The sequence below is a fragment of the Ictidomys tridecemlineatus genome, chromosome 10 (genome assembly GCF_052094955.1).
Source record: "Ictidomys tridecemlineatus isolate mIctTri1 chromosome 10, mIctTri1.hap1, whole genome shotgun sequence".
Classification (NCBI taxonomy): domain Eukaryota; kingdom Metazoa; phylum Chordata; class Mammalia; order Rodentia; family Sciuridae; genus Ictidomys; species Ictidomys tridecemlineatus.
In genome coordinates, this window is record NC_135486.1 from 35,433,316 (window position 1) to 35,458,518 (window position 25,203).

Genomic DNA, 25,203 nt, shown 5'->3' on the forward strand with positions numbered 1-25,203 from the left:
AAGCCTAAGATTGAATAAAAACAAGATCAAACAATAGGAATAACAATAAATAGCACCAGAGGCCAAGGAAGAAACAGGTCACAGGGGTGAGACCCTCTCAAACCTCCTATTTCCTTTAATTCTCATAGAAGTTCTGTGATGGGGACAAAAGTAATCAACACATTCAACGAACTGGAAAAACCAAAGCACAGATGGCGTCCAGCTCCATTTCAGCAGCTGTAGAAGGAAGTGATGGGATTAAGAAAATCCCGAAGTTCCTTTCAGGGCTGTGATTGTATTATTCTTTGACTTTCCTACAGTAAGCCTAGGAGATAATGTGAGATTTGGTTCTACAACTCACATTTCTTCATTCTCAGTCCAGGACTTTGTGATGGGCCAGATGGTGCTGGGGAAGTAGAAAACTATTGCTTCTAAGGAAGCAGTGTTTGCAGCATCCAGCTGTGCAAAAATGTCCTCCTTTCTGCCTCTACTACAGGTAGCATTTTCATATGGGCTTAATGTCTCAGCAGATGGCTTTAGTGATGCCTTTTTAAGTGTGCTCACACTGAAGGTTGATTCCCAGCCTCATACACCTGAGTCCTTCACTCTTTGCCTGTACCCAGCTCCAATGTGCTCGCTGGAGTCTGTTTACATCTCTTCCAGACTGCTTCCTACTCAAGCTCTTCCTCATGCCAGAGGAAACACAGCTCTCCACTTCTTTCTTTTTATTTGTCTATTCTATTAAAAGAAATTAGTATTGCTTTCCAAAATAAATATTTAAACTTGAAGTTCCACTCTTCTGTCACAAACAAGACACCCGAGCAAAGAACAAATTACACACGTAGAATATTCAAGGGGAAAGCCAAGTGTTTTTATTCATGGGTGTGCCACTGTGGACTTTCTGGTTGACTTCTTTAGGCTCTGGTTTGATCTGAAGTCCAAAGTGGCCTCAGCTCCCCAAAGACCTGACGGCCTTATTTTGTTCCAAGAGACAATGCCATAGCAATGTCATGTTTGCCTGGTTACAAGGACTTCCACAGAGGCCAGCATATTCCTGGCAAGGTTTTTAGCAAGCACTGAAATAACCACAACATCTCTATGATTTGATTCGGAATGCTTTTACTTAATGAATCTGGATACAGATAGGAAATCCTGATTATATGCATAAAGGAAAATATATTTCACCTACTTTTTAAACATTGGATAAATTACATCTGCATTAAAGGTAAAATAATTGTTTGGAGATGTACCAAGCCATCTTTAAAAAATTCACTACTTTGTTATATTTTATTATATTTACCACCTATTCTTATGGCCTTCACTGAGCATTGAGAATATAATTGGTAAGGAAGGAATGTTACACGATGCATGATCTTCACGTGGATGCTGCAAATACTATGATGGATCCTAACATATACTATATACTGAAAAAAATCAGAAGTTTTGAGTATGTGTTTGGGATTTAGATTCTTTTAATTAAAAAAATCTGTGACCTAACCAAATAATTAGCTTCTTCCTAATTCAAGTGGTAAAAATCATAACATCTTCAATGTGTTATTCTGAATTATTGTATGATTATGGCTAGGGTCAGGTGAATCTATGTGTGAATACACCACATACAGTACTTGCCACTTAATAGTGTCAAAGTTTATGAAATCTGGCCTTACTGAACTTAATATACTGAAAGACAAGCATGAGACGTTTCTTGGATGATAAAAGTACTGAAGAACAACTGAAAGACACTTAGGAGAAACCTGGAAGAAGAGAGTAGAGAGGAAAGTGAGTTCCAATAAGGGATTTTAAGAAGTCTGTGAATCTTCAGATTTGGTGAAACCATTTTTGATAGAACAAATTAATAAACTGATATTTATAAAAGCATGTGGGTGCTATTGTGATTAATAAACTCAAATGAATTTAAAAGTATTTTAACTGCATGATAGCTTCTCATTACATATTTTTTTTCAATGATTAGCTGGCATTTATATGTTTTGGTTTAAAGAATAAAAAGTCAGAATTTAATCTTATAGCAAAAAGATTGATTTATTTCCACAAAGTTAAAAAATTTAAATTTGTTTTTAGCTATACATGACAATAGAATGTATTTTGACATATAATATATACATGGAGTATAACCCATTCCAATTAGGATGCCATTCTTGTGGTTCTATATAATGTGGAGTTACTTGTTGTATATTGATTTATGAGCAAAGGAAAGTTAAGTTGATTGATTTTGTCTTTCCTATTCCCATCCTCCCACATTTCCCTTCATTCTCCTTTCTTTAATCCATTGAACTTCTATTCTTCCCCTCCCTAATCTCCCTTATTATAGATTACCAGCCATATATCAGAGAAAACATTCGACCTTTGGTTTTTTGGGACTGGCTTATTTCATTTAGCATGATATTCTCCAGTTCCATTCATTTACTGGCATCATTACATATTTTTTAACCTAAGGATACTAAAAAATAAAACTACCATTTATATTAGGATCCAGGTTTGTACATTCAAAAAGGGTTATGATACTTAGGTTGGAAACCACTGGTTCAGATTAATGGCTACTGAGGGACTGGGTGCCTTACCTAGAGTAAGATCTAGTATGCTGACTCAAGAAACTCCTTGAGTAGGGTTATGACAGTCTGTTTCCCAGTAAATCCAATAACACATTTTCATAATAGCATGTACAAATTGTATTCTAATTTACATATTTGCATATAAACATTTTAACTCTCCCATAGCCATGATGTCACATCAATTATTATTTTTTTTAAAAAAGCAACTGCATATAGGGTCACATGTGGAATTGAGGCCAAAAATCATCCTTTTCTGAAACTTCAGATGAACTGTAAATTGACAGAGTAAAACATTAACAAAATAGAGATGTTAAAAAGTGCATAGCTTTGAAGAGAAATCCCTCTTCAGCGAGGATGGTTCTCTGTCTCTCTTCCAGAGATGGGCTTAGCTAGTTCTTCTGAGATTAAAAAGTTGCTTGCTTGTTTTGCACAGGTCCTTGGAGGCCACAGTGGGAATTTCTTGTCTTATAGTTAGAGCACCCAACAGCTCTGGGCTCTATTATCATGTGGAATGCTATTACTCCTTCTCTCTGTTCTTATTAGTTAGGCATTGAAATGAATTACTGCCTTCTAAAATTGTAAGCTTCTTGAACAGGGTGTGTTCATACACTAGCAGGGAGGGGTTAGTCTGCATAGATTACAGTAACATTAATTATGTTAACATTAGTTTGGCTCCTGTTGTTAAAATACATATTAATTTGCTATTACATATAGAATTTGCAGTAAGTGCCAGGAATACAGCACTCTACAGGAATGAGAGATGCATGACATGATCCACACTTATTCTGTGAGTCACGAGCAGACCAAAAATTTCAAGACCAAGAATAAATGGGCAATGAAGGAGTCTCACTTGAACTCCAAAGGGACCAACCGAGAGGCTAAAGAAAAGGAGATGAAGACAAGGATTGCCAGCATCTGTCAGAAGAAAATACAAAACATACCTATTAAACAGCTAAGGCAAAATCAAGGTTGAGACTGTCTCAGTTTAGATCTTCTTTTTTCTGTTGCTCAAACACTTAGTAAAATCTTAACAGCTTTCAAACTTTGTTCTACGTCTTAGACTAGCAGAGCAAGACAGATGTAACCTCTTCCCTCCCTAACCTGACAACTGTACCTTCTAGCCATGTCCACACGTGCATTGCCTGGGGACTGGGAACTAAAGTCCATGGCCAGACCAAACCTCAAAGGTGGGGTGGATGTTAAAATGGTGATGTGGATATTCACATGGCAAAGGTTTGAGGAAGCCAAGGCAGCCCCTAGGTAGGATGTCCCTACAGGTCAGGGACCAGTGCTCTTGAATGGGATCTGTCCCTATGGTCACCTCTTGAAATTTAACGTTTTTCTTTTCTCTTGAAAAATGGTTACAATTATATGTATCCAAGAGTTTTTGTTATTATTTTATTGTTATTTAGTTTGTTTGTTTTTAGTTTCCACTGATACAAGAGGATCTCTACCACCAAGTCTTCAGAAAACTGATGTATCAGGATAGTTTTATGTGATAAGATGACAAGGAATAAATGAATGGAGAAGTTGCAAATAAAAATTGGTGCCCCACATTCACTCTTCTGCTAAAATAATGCATGACTTTGAGGAGTGATTTGAAGTTGAAAGTGGGGAACAAACATGGAGTTTTTATTTCCTAGTAAAAACCATGGAACTGCTGACATTGGGTTGTTCAGTGTTTTGTTTTTTAATTTTTTTATTTCTTACATACATGACAATAGTGGAATGCATTACAATCATAATTATCCATTCACAGCACAATTCTTCATAACTCTGTATATAAAGTATGCTCATACCAAATTATGCCATTATACATGAGCTCTCATTTTTTTTTGCATTACAATTCTTAATACACTTTTTTTTTCTTTTAGAGAAATTTAAATAGAAAATGAATGAGCATGCATTTCAGGGGGTGGCCAGTGGTGCAGCGAGTTTGTTTTGGCGGAGTTGGGAAAGGTGAGGAAAAGCAACCGATGCAGAGAAATAACCTTCAAGAGCCTAAGAAACAAACCCTTCCTTCCCTTGCAACACCAGCAAAGGGAACCTTTTTTTTTTTTTGGTGGGGGGTATTGGGGATTGAACCCAGGGGTGCTCAACCACTGAGCCACATCCCCAGCCCTTTCTATTTTTTATTTTAAGACAGTCTTTGCTAAGTTGCTCAGGGCCTCACTAAGTTTCTGATGCTCACCTTGAATATGCCATCCTCTTGCCTCAGCCTCCCTAGCTGTTGGGATTACAGGCATGCATTCACCATGCCCAGTCAACAAAGGGAACCTTGAAGAGGGTTTGTGAAGAGGGCCGATGCTGGCCCTACATGTATTAATGATAGAGGAAAATCTACCATGGAGGGTCAGGGAAAGGTCGGTGGTTGGAGACTTGAGAAGGGTGGGAGTCAGGTGGGGTGGAGGGTGCAACAGAGCTGATGAAGAAGCACAGGCAGTGAGTGTTCAGCTCAGATGGGTTCATACGCATTTGCTCATCCTGCTTTCTCCAGCAGATGGTCTAAGAAGAAAAGAGTAAGTTTGGTTTGTCCAGCTTTGGTATTTTGTCAGGCAGGTAGAACGAAGAACAAGAAGACAAGAGAGTGAAGGGCATTGGCAATAAGGAGGGAGGAGAGACGGGTCATGGCTATCCATCAGGAGAAGGAATGAGGACAACCACTGAGGGAAAGAGTAAGTGAGGACTCCATGAATTACAGGTCTCATGGGGACACTGAGGAACAGCAGACTGGGGGATGACAGGCTGAGAGCAACGGTGAAGGGTGATGCTCAAGGAGTCTGATGTCTGAAATGCATTTTCAGAGTTGGAGCGATTCCAGGCAAGGACAAGTGCCAGGGTGTGCCTGAGAATGAGCGGCTGGAGTAGAGGAGGTCACTGGAAATGAGTAAGACAAGGAAATGTGCTCAGTGTCAGACGTGGGTATGACGTCATTCTGAAGAATGGGTGGATGCTGTGGAAAGGAAGGCCACTGCCAATGCTGTCAGTGAATCAAGAGCAGTGGTAAAGGGAGGTCGCCAGCTAACGACAAGCCGCAGGCTAGGGCTAGCACTGCTCAAGGAACTAGCTCCAGATGGGGACATTCTTTACAACAGGGTGGAGGAGAAATGATTTGAAGTTGACCATGTGGAAAAAATGTAGCATTTTTATTTCCTAATAGAAAGCAATGGGTTGGTGAGGTGGGCTTGGAATTATTTTTTTCTTTTAGAAAATTTTAAATAGAAAATGAATTAGCACCTTCTAAGTGGCAAGTAGTTTGTTCTCATGCTTGCAAAATCTCTCTAAGTCATATGTCCTGCTCCTTGAGTTTACGTTAATTCTGGGCATTCCATGTTGAGCAATTCGCTTGTTTGCAGAGTGCTATAATATATTTCATATTATGACGGAGCACATAAGGTGCCACACCCAGATCTTGTGTTTTACAATTCCCAGGAAAGTCTGATAGATACTTTATCATTCATGTACAGTTAAGGGATCTGTTATTTATTCTTTTATTATCATAAGCCCATGTTATGTATGCAATCCCTGCAACAGAGATTGCTAGTAAAAGGAAATAAAATTGAACAAAATAGCTATCCTCAGCAGCTTTTTAACCACTCTTTCCTATTTTATTGAGCATATCTTATATGTCATACACTGCATTAGTTGCTAGGAATATAAAAATTATTAATCCTTTACCATTGCCCTTGAGAGGCCATAGTCTAGCCATATGAGCAAATAATTGCCAATCTTTGTTAAGTGCTACAATAGCATACAGTGCAGTGCCTGGGGAAAGGTCACTGCAGGCTTCCTGAGGCTGACAAGAGTTAACCTGCTTTCTGAAATAACAGGCATTAGAAGCATATGTAGGGGAAAGGCATCACAGGAAAAGGACAAAGTAGTGGGTGTAAATAGAGCACAGAATACAGGAAAGAGGAAATAGTCCATCCAGGCTTTAGCATGGGGTATATAGAGAGAAGAAACTGGTGATACTCAGGGGAAAGTAGACAGGAAGAAGATCCTGAGGATCTTAGATGCCATAGTTAAAGGGTTTAGTTCTATATAAAAAGTCAAGACTATATAGGAGTGAAAATAAATCTTTTTGGATGGTATTGTTAGGAATCTGGACTGGGAATGAACTTGTGTGAGGGCAGGGGGAATTCAAGGCCGGAAGGTCAAGTAAGAGTTTATCACAAGAGACCAAGAAAAAAACGAGCTGATGTTGAAAGAAAAAAAGAGAGAAAATACAAAATGTTTAGAAGATACAATTCATGGAAGTTGGTGAATGAAAGATAAGCTGGGAATGAGGGAAAAGTACAGAAATTCTATACAGAGACTGCCCACATTTACATGGTGTGTTGTTTTATATCGATTATAAGACACAGTGGAGAAAACAGAATTCTGGTTGGGGGACGAAGAAGAGGTCTGAGTAGCTGGTTAGGGAGGAAGATGAAAACAGCATTCTTACAGGATGGATTTGAGATGGATCTGAGGATTCCCAGTGGTGGTCTCAGTTAAAGTAGTTGGTTATGCAAGTCTGGACCTCAGCAGACAGCTCAGCTGAAAGTTTGGAAGTCAGTGTCTAGAAGTTCGCCAAGGCCACAACAGTAGATGATTACCTAAAGAGAAGGTACGGAGCACAGGATTCAGTCTGAAAGACTCAGGATGAGATTTATAGCATCCCCAAAGCAGTCACAAATGATATTATTTTTTCCTTTAAATTCTATCCTGGTCCTTTAAAAATGATCTCTGTGGAAAGAAAAGGTATGGTTTCCCTACCAACACAAAAGGGACTAAAATGAGTTACACTGTAGAGAGTCAGATATTGTACAATCAACACGGATGAGAGAAAACAGGAAGGGTTGAAAACATGCACCAGTCGTATCTGAAGAAAGCAACTCCTTCCCAGGTTGTGAACTAGGGAAAACACACCCCAAGTGTAACCAACTCTGATATTTCAAGAGGAACTATAAACATGTTGTTTTACAGGAAATTTTCATGTAATCAAAAAAAACTGTGTATAAATTCATTTATTCAATAAAATTTATTGTGCAATTAAATCTGGAGATTTTGCAGTGAACAAGATCTGGAGATCTTGAGGTCATTAGTGACCCAGATCTGCAGGATCTGGAGATTTTGCAGTGAACAAGAGACAAATGTCCTTTCCCTGAGTGAAGCCTAGAATCAATTGTGGAAACACATATAATAAACTAAATGGGTAAAACATACAGTCTGTTTGGGTGGAGAGGAAAGCACTGAAGAAATATCAATGGGGGTGTGGGATAGATAATGTTGGAGTGGGCTGTTCCATGAAAAATAATGGGAAAGAAAGCCCTTGTCAAAACATGGAGTAAAAGCCTTAGAAAAGTAAAGACATGAACCACACTGACAATTTTTTCATATCCATATAAAGAGAAGACAGGAAAGTCAAAGTCTCTGGGTCAAAGTCTCTTGCCCAAGGAGCTCAAAAAGCCAGTGTAGTCAAAATAGTGAGACTCAGAAGAAGAGTCTGGGGAGGTGGAGTCATAGAAATATAGGAGGTCAGTGGAATGAGATGGACATCATTACCCTAGCTACATGTATGATTGCATACATGGTAAGACACTAGCTACATCATGTACAACCAGAGAAATGAAAAGTTGTGCTGTGATTGTGTACAATGAATCAAAATGCATTCTGCTGTCATGTATACCTAATGTAAATAAATAAAAAATAAAAAGAAATAATGGAGATCAGAATTCTACAGGTCTTGTCAGCATTGTGAGGGTTGGAGCTTGTATTCTGGATGAATAGGAAGCCTCTCACATTTGGGGCAGAAGAGTGAGTCTGGGCTTGCTGTGCAGAATAAGGCAAGGGACAGAGACGCCAGAAGAAGACTCCACTGAAGTAACTCAGGCTAGAAATACTGGCTGCTTGGATAAGACTGGTTGGCTACAGGAACAGGGCAGAGAAAAGGTCAACTGTGGTCCATTTTTGAAGACAGAGACAATAGTTATGTGGAGGAGAGTGAGAGAAAAATGAGACATCAACAACTCTAAGGATTTTGGCCTGAACTGGATCAAGGATGTAACTGGGTTACCATTCATAAATATAGGAAAAACTGTGATGTTGGGGGGAGTATAAAAAAATCAGAGCTCTTTTTTTTTTTTTTAACTTGCTGGATTGGAAATGTCTATTAGATCTCCCAGTGGACTCGTCCACTGGGCAACTAGATCAATATGTTTGGAATTCCACGGGGGTGATCCAGACTAGACATCAAATTTGAGACATTATAGCATCTAATGTCATAGATTGGATATAATCAGGGAAGTGAGTGCCAACAAGATGAAGGACCTCTATTTGGAATTGAGGGAGAAGAGGAGGCAGCAAAGCCTACTGAGAAGTTGCAGCCAGTGAAATAGGAGAAACCCCAAGAAAATGATGTCTTCAGGAGAAGAAAGTGCTTAAAAGAGAAGGAAGTGGTCAACTGGGACATATGCTGCTGTGGGTCCCAAGAAATGAGCACTTAGCAACGTGAGGATCATTAGTGACCCAGATGAGAGCATTTTAGTGCAGTAATGGGCAGAAGGGTTCCCAAGAATCATAGCACTCAAAAGGTTCAAGAAGCAGCAGGAAAATTAGGCCCAGTAAGTATTCATAAATCTGCTGAAGAGTTCTTACAAAGTAAGAAATGGGGCAGTGGCTGAAAGGAGAAGTGGTCCAAAAAGAGGAATCTTGTTTCTTTAAAGATCAGAGAAAGATGTGCGTGTGTGTTTGCAAGAAAAAAAAAAGAAAATACCATGAAAAAACTCATGATGCAGATGAGAGGAGAGAATTTTTGGAAAAATGTCCTGGAGTAGCAGGAGGGGACCCAGCACTGGAGCAGAGAGGCTGGATCCCAGACAATTACCGACACATGTGCTGGCTGCAGCAGGAACATTGCTCCTTTGAACCTCTGCATGAGGCTTCTGCTCATCCTGAAAAGACACTGGATGTTGTGGCTCCTCTACAGCAGAAAAGGCTTCATTTAGAAACTCTGAAAATGACCAGTGTTCACATTTTCTTCAGTGAAAACTTGCAAATTAAAAGATGCTTTCCATGATGAGTGGGACTTTGAAAAAAATCATATGTGCTGGAAATGTGTGCATTGGGAATGAAGAAATAAAGATTAAAGTCTTGACTGCTTTTAAACTGTACCTAGTGAATCCACAATAGAGCTACTTATATTTTAAAAAATATTTTAGTGTTAGTCCATGAGGAATGTGTAGCTTCATCATTTCAGCAACTAGATTAAAGCCACTGACATCTCTCAATCTGATTTTTCTGCTAATTGCATGCTAATATCAACTCAGGAAAAAAAAATCCTACTTTGGGAGCTCCTTGTGGAAAGTTAGATTCCGATCACATATCTGAAATGGTGAAAACTTTCTTTGTCAAACAGAGCCTCAACTGGAAGTTAATATGTTAGTGCTTCGTGCACAGATTGGGCACTGCGATCCTTGGCAACCCTTCTGGACTGGCTGCTTTCCAGAAGGAAGAAGCCTGCCCAAGTGTCAAGGTGCCCACTGCTTAACCGGAAAGCACTGGTGTCAAATGACCAGTGATCTTAGTTCCTGGAATAAAGTAACTAATAAACAGTTATCAAATTAATGAATTAAAAATTAGTTCTGCCTATCATCAGAAACATTGCCATCTCCAGCAGAACTCAGATCGTGAATGAGCATTTTGTCAAGGGATTTCATTAATTAACAACCATGGGTAGAATCTGAAGATTTTCTTTTATAACTTACAAGTGAACTGGCTTGCAGAGGGACAGGATTGTGCTTTGTTGCATTTTAGATGACAGAAAAAAAAACCTGATTATCCAGTCCATTTAAAAGGAAAAAATGGATCCACAACTTGCTTTATTTGCTGCATATTGCTATCCTAAGGACAAAACAGATTTTTTTTTTTCCAACTTAAGCCTCTGTTCTCCACTTCTCACTGACAGGTCCAGTTTTTCAAAGTTCCTAACTAGATGCTGAACAAATACTAACTTATAAAGAAATCTCCGCCTTTAAGTGGTAATAGAGAACATCACATGAAATGATTAAGAATATATACATATCTCAATATCTTAATGTGTGTGTAGATATATATACTCTCACTTTCTCCACACACATACACACGCTTTTTCATTTTTATTTTTTCAAAATGCTGTTTCACTAAAATGATAGTAAAGGAATTTTTAAAAACACAAAAGGGTGACAACAGCAAAGGACGTGTGACAATGGCTACCTGTTTGGCCAAGGGTAGGGAGCTGAACCTCCTGCTGCAGCCAGTCATTTATGGAGCAGAACCGTAGAGAGGCTGAGAAACTGGAGTCACCAAGTGCCTCTGAAGATGAGGATGGGGACGGAACAGAAAGCAGGGTCAGCTGAAGGTCTGCAAGAAGTGGAGAGATCTGAAGGACGCTTCCTGTATGCAGAACAGGTAGGTGACTGTCCTCCTCTACCTTGAAGGAGGCAAGGGGTAGCTCCTGACTCCTGAATGCCAGAGAGTGGAAGAGCAGAGGTGAGAAGGAAAAATACTGAAAGGTGAGAACCTGGTTTCCTTTCTCCATGAGACTCCAGACTGTTGGTAGCCAGGCCTATCATACCTCTCTGTTCCACACTCGCCACGACTTTAGAAGACTCCTTTCTAGAGACATGAGTGAGTCTGTGAGAAAATGCTCTCAGACGACAATAGACAGTGTCATTCCCTACCCTGTCAAGTTTGCTATCCAGTCACCCTATGCTTGTGCCAACAAGGAAAGCAGTGAAGGCTATACACTCACAGCTTGCAAATAGCTTTTTGAGCCTGAGTCCTAAATATTAAAACAAAGGCATGCACTGTAAGACATTGGGGAAGCTCCCACCATGAAAAACAGAGGCTCAAACTTACAAATAAATGCAGACACAAAGAAAATCAGACAAAAAATAGATAATGCAGGAGGAGGAGGAGGAGGAGGAAAAGATGAAGAGGAGGAGAAGGAGAGGGAGGAGGGGGAGGGAAAAGGGGGAGGAAAGGAGGGAGGAGAAAACACCCCACTAACAAAACTGCATAACTGATACAGTCAGATACAAAATAACATTTTATATATATGTATGTGTGTGTGTGTGTATACACACAAATATGGACATATACACACACACAAATGCATGTATATATTTGTGAAATGAGAAAAGGATGCTAATTTTAAAAGATTATTCAAAGAATAAGAGCTCATGGAAATTAAAAATATCATAGCAATAAAACTACAATAGGACTGGATGAAACAGTTGAGAAACAATTAAAAATAAATGACAGAGATAAAACAATAGAAAAGACACAATGATTGGAGAACTAATAGGAGTTTCAGGACTGATAATCTGAAACAAGACATCAAAAGATTAAAAGGAGAATATTTCCCCCAAATGGGAGACATGAATCTCTAGACTGAATGATCAAGCACAGGGAATGAAAAAAGATGAACTCAAGGCACATGTGATAAAAGTTCAGAGTCCCAAGGTTAGAGAAGAAACTAAAAACTGGAGAAGAAAAATTAATCAAAAATAAAGAATCTGGAACAAGAATGAAACCCAATTCTGAAAATAAGCAATTCTCAAAACAAGCAATTCTCAAGACAACAGTGAAGAAATGCCTATAAAATTATAATGAAAAAGATCTTAACTTTTTATTTAAACAGACTTATAATAAAGTTTATGGACAGCATAAAGACTATTAAACATTAAAAAATACTTAAAAAGAACCAGGTGTGGTGGCACAAACCTATAATCCCAGTGACTCAGGAGGCTGAGGCAGGAGGATTGCAAGTGTGAGGCCAGTCTCAGCAATTTAGCAAGGCCCTAAGCAATTTGGGGAGACCCTTTCTCAAAATAAAAAATTAAAAAAGCTGGGAACATAGCTCAGTTGTAAAGCATCCCTGGGTTCTGTCCCCAGTAACAACAACAAACAAACAAACAAAAACCTCACAAAATTAAAAAAGGAAATTACCTTCCCTTCCATGCCTGTTTTTAGTAACTGTTTGGAGGACATACACCATCAAAATGAGAAACAAAAAAAGTCAGACAAACATCCAAGAAAAGGGACTCCATGTTGAACAATAACAAGAGGCAAGCATGGTATGATAATCAGGATGATGGTAAAGGTACCCAGATAAGAGAAGTCTGGACTGGGGGCAGGTGAGGGGACTATTAGAGGTCTTTACAGAAGGGAGAAGAAAAAATGTCTAATGTCTTTGACTATAGTTTAAGAAAATGTGTGGCTCTATACACAAAGTTAGCAGAGGTCCATAGAAAAGTTGGAGCAAACAATCCAATGAGGCCACTATCATCTGCAATAAATATTAAAAAGCTGCTAAGAAAAGGGAGATTTAATAATGCACCACATACCAATTTGATAACAATGTTTACAAAGTACTAACAACACAGGCACTGAACGTTAATTTGTAAAGGGTAATATAACTATATGGGGTCATGGAGAGAGATAGGAAGCATGGGGGGCAGGTGGCAGTGTAGATCGTTAAATTCTAATCTATAATAGGAAGTAAACTGATAATATCTAAAATTAATAAAATATAGTAGGACAAAGAATGGAGATATAAGGTATATAACTAAAAGTACAGGTGGAAATACTGAATATTGCTAACTTTGGGGGAGATGCTGGGTCAGGAACTCCTGTTTCATGTATTTAAATCCTACTTGGCTTTTTTTGTGTGTATGTGTGGTGCTGGGGATTGAACCCAGGGTCTTGTGCATGCAAGGCAAGCACTCCACCAACTGTGCTATATCCCCAGCCCCTACTTGGCTTTTTAAATTGCCTGTGTGCACTTCACATGCACACGCACACACACACAAAACACTTATAAAGTCATGTGCAATACAAATTATTGGATACATTTAGCAAAACAATATATATATACAGCACACATACATCACAGAATATTAATATATTCACCGAGATTTTCCATCTTGGGATATATAGGTAGTCTCATTAATAAAGTAGTCAACAAATACAGATAGCTTTACTCACTGTTTCTCTGTAAAATATTTTCTAAAGAAATACTAAATATAATTCTTACATGTAAATAATGTGTGTGTGTGTGTTACTAGGGATTAAACCAGGGCATTGTGGTGATAAACAAGCATTCTACCACTGAAATTACATCCCCAGCCCTTAAAATATTAAGGTAGGGCTTCACTAAGTTACCCAGGCTGTCCTTGAACTCTAGATCCCCCTGCCGTAGCCTTCTGAGTCCATGGGATTACGGCACCATGGTGCCCAACCTGATAAATAATTTCTAATCCGTACTATGATAGCTTATATTTAATTGGTGTTACATGCATACCAGTCTCTGTCCATGTTATTTCCTTATCTTACCTTACTTAAGGCTATGAGACAAATACTATTATTATCTGTATTTTTTAATGAGAAGACTGAGACCCACTAAAATGAAATCATTTATCTGGGTCATGGAGCTCCATAGAGATGGAGGCAGAATTGCACTGTAACAGAAGACTTGAAAGTCTGTGCTGTTACCTACTCAAATTGCTTCATAATCTAGTTGAGGAAAGAACAAAATATAGTAGGACAAAGAAACGACCGACCTTCTAGGATTTAAGGCACAACTCAATTTTTAAAAAGAAATATTGTAAATAAATGCAAGCATTCTTTAGGAAAGATCCACCTGTTACTGTGGGAGCTCAGAAGACAGGGAGAACCCCTCAGGCCAATGGCCCGAGGAAAGCATTTACCTGGACCAAGCTGGGGGACAGGGCACTCCTTATGAGTGAGTCAAGATGGCCACGTGGTAACCTGCAGCACTCCAGAGAGTACAGAGGTATTTTGCAAGTTTTGTTCATCTACAAATGAGATCAGGAAGAGCAAGGCAGGAAAGGTCTGATACCAACTCTAAAGGGTCTTGACAGTAGGCAAAGAAGCCTGGACTTCACCCAGTGGAAATGGAAGTTAACTGCTGAGCATGTGAGAGCCTAATCTGGATTCAGAATCACTTGACCAGAGAAAAACAAGTAAGGGCTTCTTGTTGTGACAGCCGAGATTCATCAAGATCTCAGAGGACACTGGGATGAGTGATGGCAGGAAGAAGGGGATGGACCTGGTTGGGAAGGCCCACCCACCAGGGCATCTAAAAGCAACTTGCATTTTATGTTCTCTACCAAAGAGAAAGATTTTTTACAAAAATAGAACAGACACAATCAAAAGGGAATGTATTACTCTACTTCTGTCTGCTTTTAAAAAATAAGTCTCTAAATTCAAAGAAATACAACCCAGAATACAAAATACTTTCTTATTGTGGTCATGAAGCAGCCAAAAGGATTTCTTTGAAAGTGAAAGGAAGACTTCTAGATGTAATAGTAATACATGTTCAATATGAGAAATTAATAAAAATCGAAAGAGGAAAAATCCATGAACTTATCTCCTTATCCATAGTTAATATTTTGAAATTTTTTTCAATATTTTCTATGTTATAACTGTTCCATGCCCAAACACAGTTAAAGCTATTATATGTAGACTATATTATTCTTATCTTGAATGATTAACATTTTAATAAAACACTTAATATTCCATTACAAATTTATTTGTATACATAATTCCTAACAATTGCTTAATATTAAGTAAAGTAAGCATATGTACCAAAAGATTTCAAAACATTCCTCTCCAATTGCATAGGTAAGCTCATTCTTGTGTGGCTAGGGAGGAATGCAGGGCCTCAAACATGCTAGGCATGTGCTCTACCCGTGAGCTACACCCCAGCCCTAAGTACACTTGAAATTCAGTTTATATACATGTAACATCTATTTGCTTAAAATCTGTTTTCTGTATTGTAGATTAACTCTTTTAGCTATTTTCCAGATATTTTTTTCTTATTGTGGATTAACCCCAGAGATGCTTTACCACCTCTGCCTTTTTTAGTTTTTTATTTCAAGACGGGGTTCACTAAGTTGCTCAGAGCCTCACTAAGCTGCTTGGGACTCGCTGAAGTGCTGAGGCTGGCCTCAGACTTGTGATCCTCCTGCCTCAGCCTCCCAAGTCACTGGGATTTCAGGACTGTACCACCATAGCTAGTTCCAGATGAAAATCTTTTAAGAAAAAAACAATGCTAATTTAAAAAGTAACCAGTTTAAACAAAACTTCTCTGTAAGAGGGGATAAAATAGCTAAACTATAAAACTTCAGAGGGGCAACACAAAGACCATTTTAAACCACACACCTGCTCTTAAGGGCAACTAGTAATGACATATAGGGCTATTTGAGTGTGATATATCCTCACCAGTTCTCATGTTGAGGTTCAGACTCCAGAGGAACAGTACTGAGAGGGGGTGGGACCTTTAAGAGGTAACTAGGTCATGGGGACTCACATTCACACAGAATTATCATGAGTGGACTCTTTAAGGTGAACCTGGCACCTCTCCTCACTCTCTTATAAACATACTTCTCTTCTGTACATACTTTCTTGCCCTTTCACCTTTCTACCATGTACAAAGTGGCACAAAGACCTCACCAGGAGCCAAGCAGATGCTGGCAATATGCTCATGAATTTCCCTAACTACAGAACAGTGAACCAAAATAAACCTCTTATTTTATAAATTACCCAATCTCAGGCATTTTGTTATAGCAACAGAAAATGGAATAAGCCAAATGCAAAGTAACCATAGTGTAGAAAACATTTAAGGAGGCACAATTAGCGTTGATAATTAACATCAAAAACATACTATAGTTATATTTGTGTATATTGTTAAATTGCATTTAAATTGATTTACATATATACATGTTCAAGTTCATTAGTAAAAGGGACATAGTACATCCTGAAGCGTGTGTATAATTTTCTCTCAATTCATTACTTTTTTAATGTTCTGAATCAATGGAATCTGTAGGCATTGTTACAAAGAGCTATTTGAGCCAGTTGGTATCCATTGACACAGTAAAAATCCTGGTGTAAACCAAATACAGCACCCTTTCAAACAGGCTGCCTTCAGGGCTCTGATTTTTATTTTGAAGTTCATTGTGAAGTGAGCATGGTGTGATGAGCTAAACACAAACATGCAGACAGATGATATGAGGTCAGGCATTCCCCAGTCATTACCAGATGTATGATTTTGGACTTGTTAGATAATGCTTGAAACTCATCTAGAGAATGATAACAACCCCTATCTCATGGAGTCGATTTGAGGACTGAGAAATCAGCTGCTGTGGTTTGAATGTCCCCACCAAAATTCATGCTGACACTTAACATCCAATGTGAATTATTAAAAGGCAGGACCGGGTGGGACCTTTAGGAGATGAATAGTTAATCTCTGCCTCCATAAATGGAGGAGTCCATTTGTGGATTAGTGGATGAATGGTTATCTCAAGAGTGGGTCTGTAATAGAAGCCACTTTGGATCTCTGTCTTATATACGCCCCTCTCAATCTGTGATGTCCTTTACTGTCTCAGGACTCTGCAGAGTCCCCACCAGCAAGAAGGCTCTCAGCCTCCAGAACCATGAGATGAATAAATGTTCATACTTTATGAATTACCCATATATTGTCCTGGCATAAGATTTTAGTGAAGATTCACTATGAGGGGGCGAGGTCATTTAGAGGAGAGCCATAAACCCATCTCATTAGCTCTGAGAGTATGATAACAGCTTTTCAGATAAAGCAGAGAGAGGAGGCAGAGATCAGAACAATGTGGATAATGGAATACTTTGGTCCTATTTGTTTCTCTTTGGAATCAGAAGTTCCTGTAGATGTTCTGGTAATTGGTGAGCACTCTAATTTTTCAATGTGCCTCTCAGAATATGGTAAACAACCAACATTATATTATCTAAATTAAATGGCTAATCCTATATGCTTAAAATTGTTTTTGTCATTTTTGCTAATTTTCTCATCTATATAACAACTCTGTGTTTTGGAAGTGAACAAAATTTACTAATGTTGTCCCTTATAGGTTGAGATCATTTCATTTACAAGGAGGATTTGTCAGCTTTTCATCTTATAATGAAATGCCTGGCACAGGCTGCTTATGAAGAAAAAAGAGGTTTATTTAGCTTACATTTTGAAAGCTGAAAGTCCAAATGGCACAGTGCATTCCTGGTGAGGGCCACCCCTTGTCTGCGTCACCTCATGGCATAGAGATCAACAGAAGGAAGATGCATAGGAATATACAAGTGATTTCATCTCCAACCAGGAGAAGCTGGGTAGGACCAAGCTCTCTCCTTTTATAAACACCCTCTCAAAAGAACGGGGTGGGAGGGGCACAGGGAGGTCACAGAACTACAGAGAGCATACCCCAGTGTCCTAAGGACACCTCTTAAAAGTTCCACAGCTCTTCCCAATCCCGCCTCCCTGAGGACCAAACCTCCAACCACATGAACCTTAGTGGGGCACACAATCAAACCATGTCCAAACCATGGACAAGGTGAGCCCAACTTAAAACTGACCTCCTAAATTAGGGGGCAAAAAAAGAAAAAAAAGTGTATTTGGCAATGCTAACTTTGACAGAAAACTCAGTTGGTTCTATATTGCCACAGCCCATCAAACCCACCACTGAAAACTTTGAACCCACCTAATGATTTTAAAATGTAAATATTTAAAATACAGTTGTCCCTTCGTATCCATGGAGATTTGATTCCAGGACACCCTATGGATACCAAAATCTGTGGGTGCTTAAGTCCCCTTCTATAAAATGACACAGTATTTGCATATAATCTATGTACATCTCTTATACTTTAAATGAATCTAGATTACTTATAATAACCCCTAAACTACTAATGCTATATAAATACTTTTACACTGTATTATTTAAATAATAGCAAGAAAAATGTTTACACATGATCAGTTCAGTATTTTTAATCTACAGTTGGTTTAATCTGTGGGTGAGGAACCCTTGGAATAGAAAGAACTAACTGTATTCTGTTTGATAAGTTTTAATAGATATATACGCATTCTAACCCCTATTCCAGTCAATATATGGAATACTTTTTGTTGTCCCCCAAAAGTTTTGCAGTGAATTTTCCTATTCCTTTATACTCCTTACTCCAGGAACTCATCAATTTGATTTTTATCACCATAAATTCATTTTGCATATTCTAAAGTTTGACATAAATGGAATAATATAGTATATACTTATATGTTTCTAGCTTCCTTTGCTCAGCATGTTTGTGAGATTTGTTTATGTTGCCATGAATATCATTAGTTTGTTGCTTAATCATGATCTATGACATGAAAATTTCCACACTCTCCACCACTCAGCTGCTGATGACCTTTGTCCAATTTGTGACTCTTTCAAATAAAGCTGCCATAAATATCAGGGGCAAGTCTTTGGTATACATATTTTTATTCTTCTTGGCTCCAGACAGAAATGGTTTTGTTGGGTCCTAAAATGTACCTGTTTATCTTTATAATTGATAAAATATTCACCAAAGTGGTTGTTTTCTATATAAACAGACACACACACACACAGAGAGAAAACTCTGACACAATTATTTTTAGATCTTTTCACAGAATGGACTAAGTGACAGAGAGGAGACCCAGTGTTTTGGAAACGGGGAGTGGGGAGGGGGAGCAAGGATTTAACAAAAGTGATGGAGGAGGCTCTACTAGATGGGCCCTGAGGAGACAGGAGTGTTTTCAATAGTAACTGTAATTATTGTTTGTTTCAGACAAACTGCTTTCTCTAGAGCAGGCCATTTGGCTTTAGGAGAAAGTGCAATTTGCCCTGGGGAAATGCTCATCATGCTCATCAATGGCTTTTACTTGACAACTGAAATAAAAGTGCTAGGAAAATAGCAACTAATGAATACTTCTGAGAAACATCAAGGAAACACTTAGCTATAATTATGCATCAAGAGACAAACAAAACATGCATGGTGGAAAGAACATAGTTTTAATGCTATCCAGACCTGGGTTCGAACCTTAGCTTTGCCATTAGCACTGTTTGGTCAAATCACACCCCCTCTGCAGCTCTGGTGCATCATGTGAAAATGGATGTAATAAGAGTCTACTCCTGGAAGATATTGTTATGGTGGTAAAGCAAGGGAAGACCTCAAATTGAGCAGCACATAGTAGGTGCCCTTAAATGCACATTTCTTTCTTCTCCCCTCATCCTGTGAAATTCCAATGAGCTCCTTGGTAAATCTGCTTCTTAATTTGCAAGATCATAAAAATCAAGGAAAATACACTGCAGATGGACAATCAAGGAAAATACACTGCAGATGGACCAACAGTGAACGTACAGAAGCAGTCCAATATTTCAACAATTTCAAATCTTTTGGTAAATGACATAATCTTTGTCAGAAAACAGATTCAACTGGGTGGGGAAAGAATCAGGAGAACAACTGGATGATCTCAACACTATCAGCATCTCCTCTGAAAATCTGGTATTTCTTTCATAGATTTTTCAGACACTAGGTCATGACATGTCCTTTTAAAAGATGATAAATGGGCAAATCTTGAGATAGGAAATGTTCATTCATGTCAGCCAAATTTACATAATTTCTTTTTGTAACTAACCAATATCAAATATGTGTTATAGGCCAAGCAAGGTACCAAAAGCTTTATATACAGAACCTCCTTAATTCCTCCTTTATTCCATTTTAAGTGGAAAATAATTCTAGCCTGAGGAATAGGTAATATGATCACACCTATTTTATAAATGAGGAATTTGTGTCACAGAGCAGTTGAGCATTGGGTCAAACAGAAAGTAAGGAAGCCATGGTATCAAAATTTAAGTCCACATCTGTCCAAATCCAAACTGCCCACTCAGTCCTATGCTATGTCTACACACACACACACACACACACACACACACACACACACACACGTTTTCTTTTTCCTTCCTTTTCCTGCACTTGAGCAGCAACAATTCACTTCAGTCTCAGGAAATTTGAGCTTGACAAAAAAGTGCATGTGCTTATGTGAGTCCAACATCACACTTCCACGGGGGTGGTAAGCCTTTCCTAACATGCAAAGGGAAAGATGACTCCCCGTCAGGTGGAAAGGTCACATGGCACCGGCCACTTTTACTAAATAATGCTGAACCTGCACTTCATGAAAGCAAGAACAAAAGCTGTCTGCTCTAGCCCTTAAGGTACTGCACTCCTGGAAAATAAGACTCCTTTTAAGACATGGGGGTCTGTTCACTTGTTTTCATTTTATTTTTTAAAATAACACTTCACATATTCTGTAAAGCAGAACTGCCTGTATGACAAAAATATCTCACTATGAAGTTTTTGGTTTTCCTTGGCCATTTTAAGTGGAAAATAATTCTAGGCTGAGTTATGAATTCAAATATGAAATAGTCCCTGAGACTCGAGGAACTGACACATAGTATGTGCTGATAGCATGAAGGAAGGTACTGGGTATGGTGTGAGGAGCAGGGAGATTTCCCAGAAGAGTGAGGCACAGTGGCTGGCCCAACAGAGCCCTTGAGGTCCTAAGCCCCAGCTCTGCCCATCTGAGCCCTGTCATTTGGGGTTAGCTCCTTCACTTCCCTAAACACCACAGGCCACTCCTATAGCGAGGGTATGTGGCTCATAGTTTTGTACCTTGGCTTACAGGAAACTGCATTATGTTCTTCACTTTTAACTACCTTCTACTTCCCCTTTACCATTTAGACACTCTAAGGTGGGGCTTCCCCCAGCCTCTGGCCTCTGGGTTTCTGTGTACTACTTTCTCCCTGGGGTTACCACCCCTTAGCCACTTCAAACTCCTACAGTGCATCTTCACACAGACACCTTGCCCAACCCCTTTACCCTCAGCCAGAGTAAAGCCAAATTTGTTATTTCTTCCCTAAGTTATCGCCTGACGCTTGGAATGGACAGTTCTTTTAAACACGGCCCCTCATCCCATAGACTCCAAACCCCCAAGTCATCCTTAGGCTTGTTTTTCTAGTTGCTTATCAAGGCAGTCACCAAATTCTGTTCCTTATCTAATTCAGTTCTTTCTCTGAGACCTCCTTCAGTCAGATCAGGAATGGAAATTCAATGGTTTATAATAATTTTGTCAGTGCTTGTTTGTTTCCTTGTTTTAGGAGTAGCAGGACTTCCTTCATATTGATTTTATTATTATTATTATTATTATTATTATTAATTTTCTTTTTTGCAATGCTAGCGATCAAACCCAAAGTCTTGAGTATGTTAGGCAAGTGCCCTACCACTAAGCTACACCCCCACCCCACAGATTTGTTATTTTAAAAACTGAAATTAAACACACTTCTGTTCTCTCATCTTAATCACCTATCTATGCTATAGTTAACAAAATTGGTTCTTGATACCAGAGTCACTACCTTTCTAGGGTCTTATAAACAATTTCCACATTAATCTATGCTTCTCCACTGGAAATCTCCAACAGTGTTGGAGGCTTTGTATTTAAGGTTCTCTCAAATTTCTGTCTGGCCTGTTTTTCAGCCTCCTCCATTGCTCCAGTTCAGTGCCCTCTGTTCTCCCTAAATTCCCTACTCTTCTTGGAAATTACCTAGCCGTTGCCTGGTCACAAACCTTTGCTCATACCATTCTTATCTCTTTTCCATACTCTTTGCCTTAGCCACATTTGCCACCTGTGGCTGAATCAGCAGGCCTTTAGCCTCTCCCACCCCAATTATCCCGCTCTTTTCTTTCCTTTCTGAACTCCACATCACCTTGGGATGGAATTTTCATAGCATGTATCACATACAACCTCCCTTCTAGACTATGAGTTCTTAACACACATTTTGGACACTTCTGAACACTGACCACTCCACTGATTAGACTTTAGTCTTTGATTAAGTCACTGAGACAAGGGTAAGAGCAGTGCTTCCTTGCTCCTGCCAAAAACCACAGACCGACTTTCTATTTTTCTGTCTTTTTGACCTAATTACATAAACTTACCATTTTGGAATTGGAGAGCTCAATAAGATTTTAATCCCCAAACCTTTTTCATCAATGTTGAAATGAGATGCTGAGGAGACAGTGTACAGTCAGAACACATCACTGGCTTTTGGTAGATGGAATACGAAGGCTAGAAACCACTGTGCACACCAGAAACCCCTGGGTTTCCAAATCACCTCCCCAAATAGTGAACTCAATGTCTTATGCATAGAAGAAATCTTTGCTTATTCCAATACAAAGAACACAGCAGAAGTCTAGGTTGTAGAATCAAATTAGGTTTGGATTTGGGCCTGGTTACTGCACAGATTTTGGTAAAAACAACAGTTTTTCAGTCCGTTTTCTCATCTGCAAAAAGTGAACTGTTTCCTCATTTGCAAAATGTGGACAGTTATCTCCACTTCATAAACCAGTGTTGGTGAAATGATAAGTGTATGAAGTGTTTAGTACACAGGAAATTGAGGCTACAATTTAAAATAATATTAAGTAAGTTATAAATTTGCAGATTTAGTTCTTCTTAATAATGCTTAGATTTTAGCACAGATCTATTTCTAAATTTAGTAAATGTATCACTTATTTCAGTTTTCTTTCCTTTCCTCTCAGAATGTTGTAATTATTTGAGCAGCTGTGTTACTTAAGAGTTCACCACATTATTTCTCGTAAAAGTTCCTTTTCTTTAAAAAAAAAAAAAGTATTTTGAGTATTTTGGAAGGTGAATGCTTAGAGCATTTGGTCCAGCTAAGCAGGGTAACAGAGATGATGTTGTTTGTTCTTTTTGTTTTCTGACACTTTGCTGAGCTCTTTGTTTTATCTGGATAAAAGACCATGGCATTCACTTGATAAACACTTAGAGAGCTTTATCAGGCCTCAGTGTTAACTCTCCTGTTAGCTTCTTAAATGGCCTTGACCTTTTGCTCTTTCCATGATGTTGCCTTACCTTTCTCAAGAAGGCACAAAGATGCAGGGAATAAATGAAGACTGGTAGCACTTCTAAACCACTGCTGTGTTCTAATATACTGTGCTTTATATCAAATATGGGAGTAATAGTAATGTATTTTAACTGCAATTATGAGGGTCACACTAGATGATTTTAAAAGCCCCTCCCCTTCCCTGACTTCTAAACCCCAGAATGTTCAAATACTGGTACTTTCAGGAAAAGCCTCTAGGAACTCCCTTTTAGGGAATTTCTGTAGGACTGCTTCCTGCATTGGGGAACACAGGATTTGGTTTACTAAGTACGCATAAGTCAGAGAAAATACTATTATGAAAAACCGTTTTCTCCTCCCTCTAAAGTTCATACTAACTGTTATTAGTCAGCTTTTCATGACCAAAATACCTGACAAGAACAACTTAGAACAGGAAAAGTTTATTTTGACTCATGATTTCAGAGATAATGTCCATGGTCAGCCATTCCACTGTTCTGGGAAGGAAGTAGCAGAAGAAAGCTGCTGACCTCAAGGCGGCTAGGAACCCAAGAGAGGGGAGAAGACTGGCCCCACCTGCCGACAGTTACCACCCAGTTAGTTCATTCAAAGTAGGATGGACTGATTAGTTTATGGCTCTCAGAATACAATCATTTCACTTCCAAACATTCCTGTATTAACACAGGTGCTTTGGGGAGATACCTCATATCCAAACCAATAAAGAGCTATCAGAAATCACTCCAGAAAAAAACATCATAATAGAATGTAATAAAAACCCTCACAACTGGTCCCAGGACCAAGGCACACTGCCAAGTGAGAGCTGTTTCAGATGAGGTATTTTAGAGTTTAGGGAATCTAAGCTAACTATACCTAGATAAATTATTAAAGGAAACATGTTCTCAAGGTTCTTCTCCAAGAAAATAATTAACCCACCTTTCCATCAATGCACCTTACTGTTTTGGGCAGCAACGTGCGGGGCTGGATCTTTACTTTGGTATCATACAGATCTGAGGTTCTATAGTATCTCAAAGTGGTTGCAAGTGGAACAGTCAAAATAAACCTAATAACCATCTCCCCATTCTGGTTTGACTTGTCTGGGGTGCTTGGCCCTCTGGAACTTTAAAAATCTCATATGATTCGCATGTGTAGCCAGCACTGAAAATTATTGGCTGTTTTTAAAGTTACGTAACAAAATCTCCTCTCAAAACCCACCATCTCACCATTTAGCCTTCTGGTTACTGCTTATAGTCTCTCCCCACACACAGGGTAGTGAATTTCACTCTACACTCAGACTGGAATCATCCCAAAGTGGAATTCAAGAGGTGTCCTTGGTAAACAAAGAGAGCCAGGACAAAGAAAGTGATTTCCACCCAAATACGGTAGAAACAAGGATCATGCCTGTCATATTGCTCTCTAGACTCATTTTCTTGGGTCATTTCCTACTTGAGGTTTTCAGATCACGGGGTGTCCTAGGAGGCGACACCCATCCTTATTTTTCCCACCCTGACGCTGGCATTTGACAGATCTCCCAGAAGAAGCTACCAAAGCCCTGGGCGTGCACTGTTTCTCCGCTGCCAAAGCCTCTGAATTCCACCGCACCTACCGCCCGGCTGGACAGCACTCAGGCGCGCCGAAGGTCCACTTAAATTAATTCAGATTCCAGGGGGACGAAGCCTGCGCCACGGGGACCCCTCCCCTCTCCCGGGTCGCCCCAGGTTTTCTGTTTATTGGGGAAGCTGATATTTACCGGGTGGCAGCCCAAAGCGGGCCCCACCCAGCAGCGGAAAGAGAGGCCTCGCGTCCGGGCCCCTCAGCTCCGCCCTGCGCCGGAACCGCGGCGCGCCTACGCCCCTTGGGGGCGGTGACACGGCCGCGCCCAGCCCCTGTCG

General features: G+C 39.3%; 1 long non-coding RNA gene across 2 annotated transcripts; it reads right to left on the reverse strand.

Annotated features, from left to right (window-relative positions):
• Positions 1–2,642: 2,642 nt before the first annotated feature.
• Positions 2,643–25,178, reverse strand: LOC144367204 (uncharacterized). 2 transcript variants are annotated; one of them, XR_013426508.1, is made up of 2 exons: positions 24,918–25,178; positions 2,643–7,147 (listed from the first exon to the last, which is right to left on the reverse strand). It is a non-coding gene; the product is annotated as an uncharacterized LOC144367204 (long non-coding RNA). The 2 variants fall into 2 exon arrangements; XR_013426507.1 differs by having other exon boundaries at positions 10,785–25,178.
• Positions 25,179–25,203: the final 25 nt, after the last annotated feature.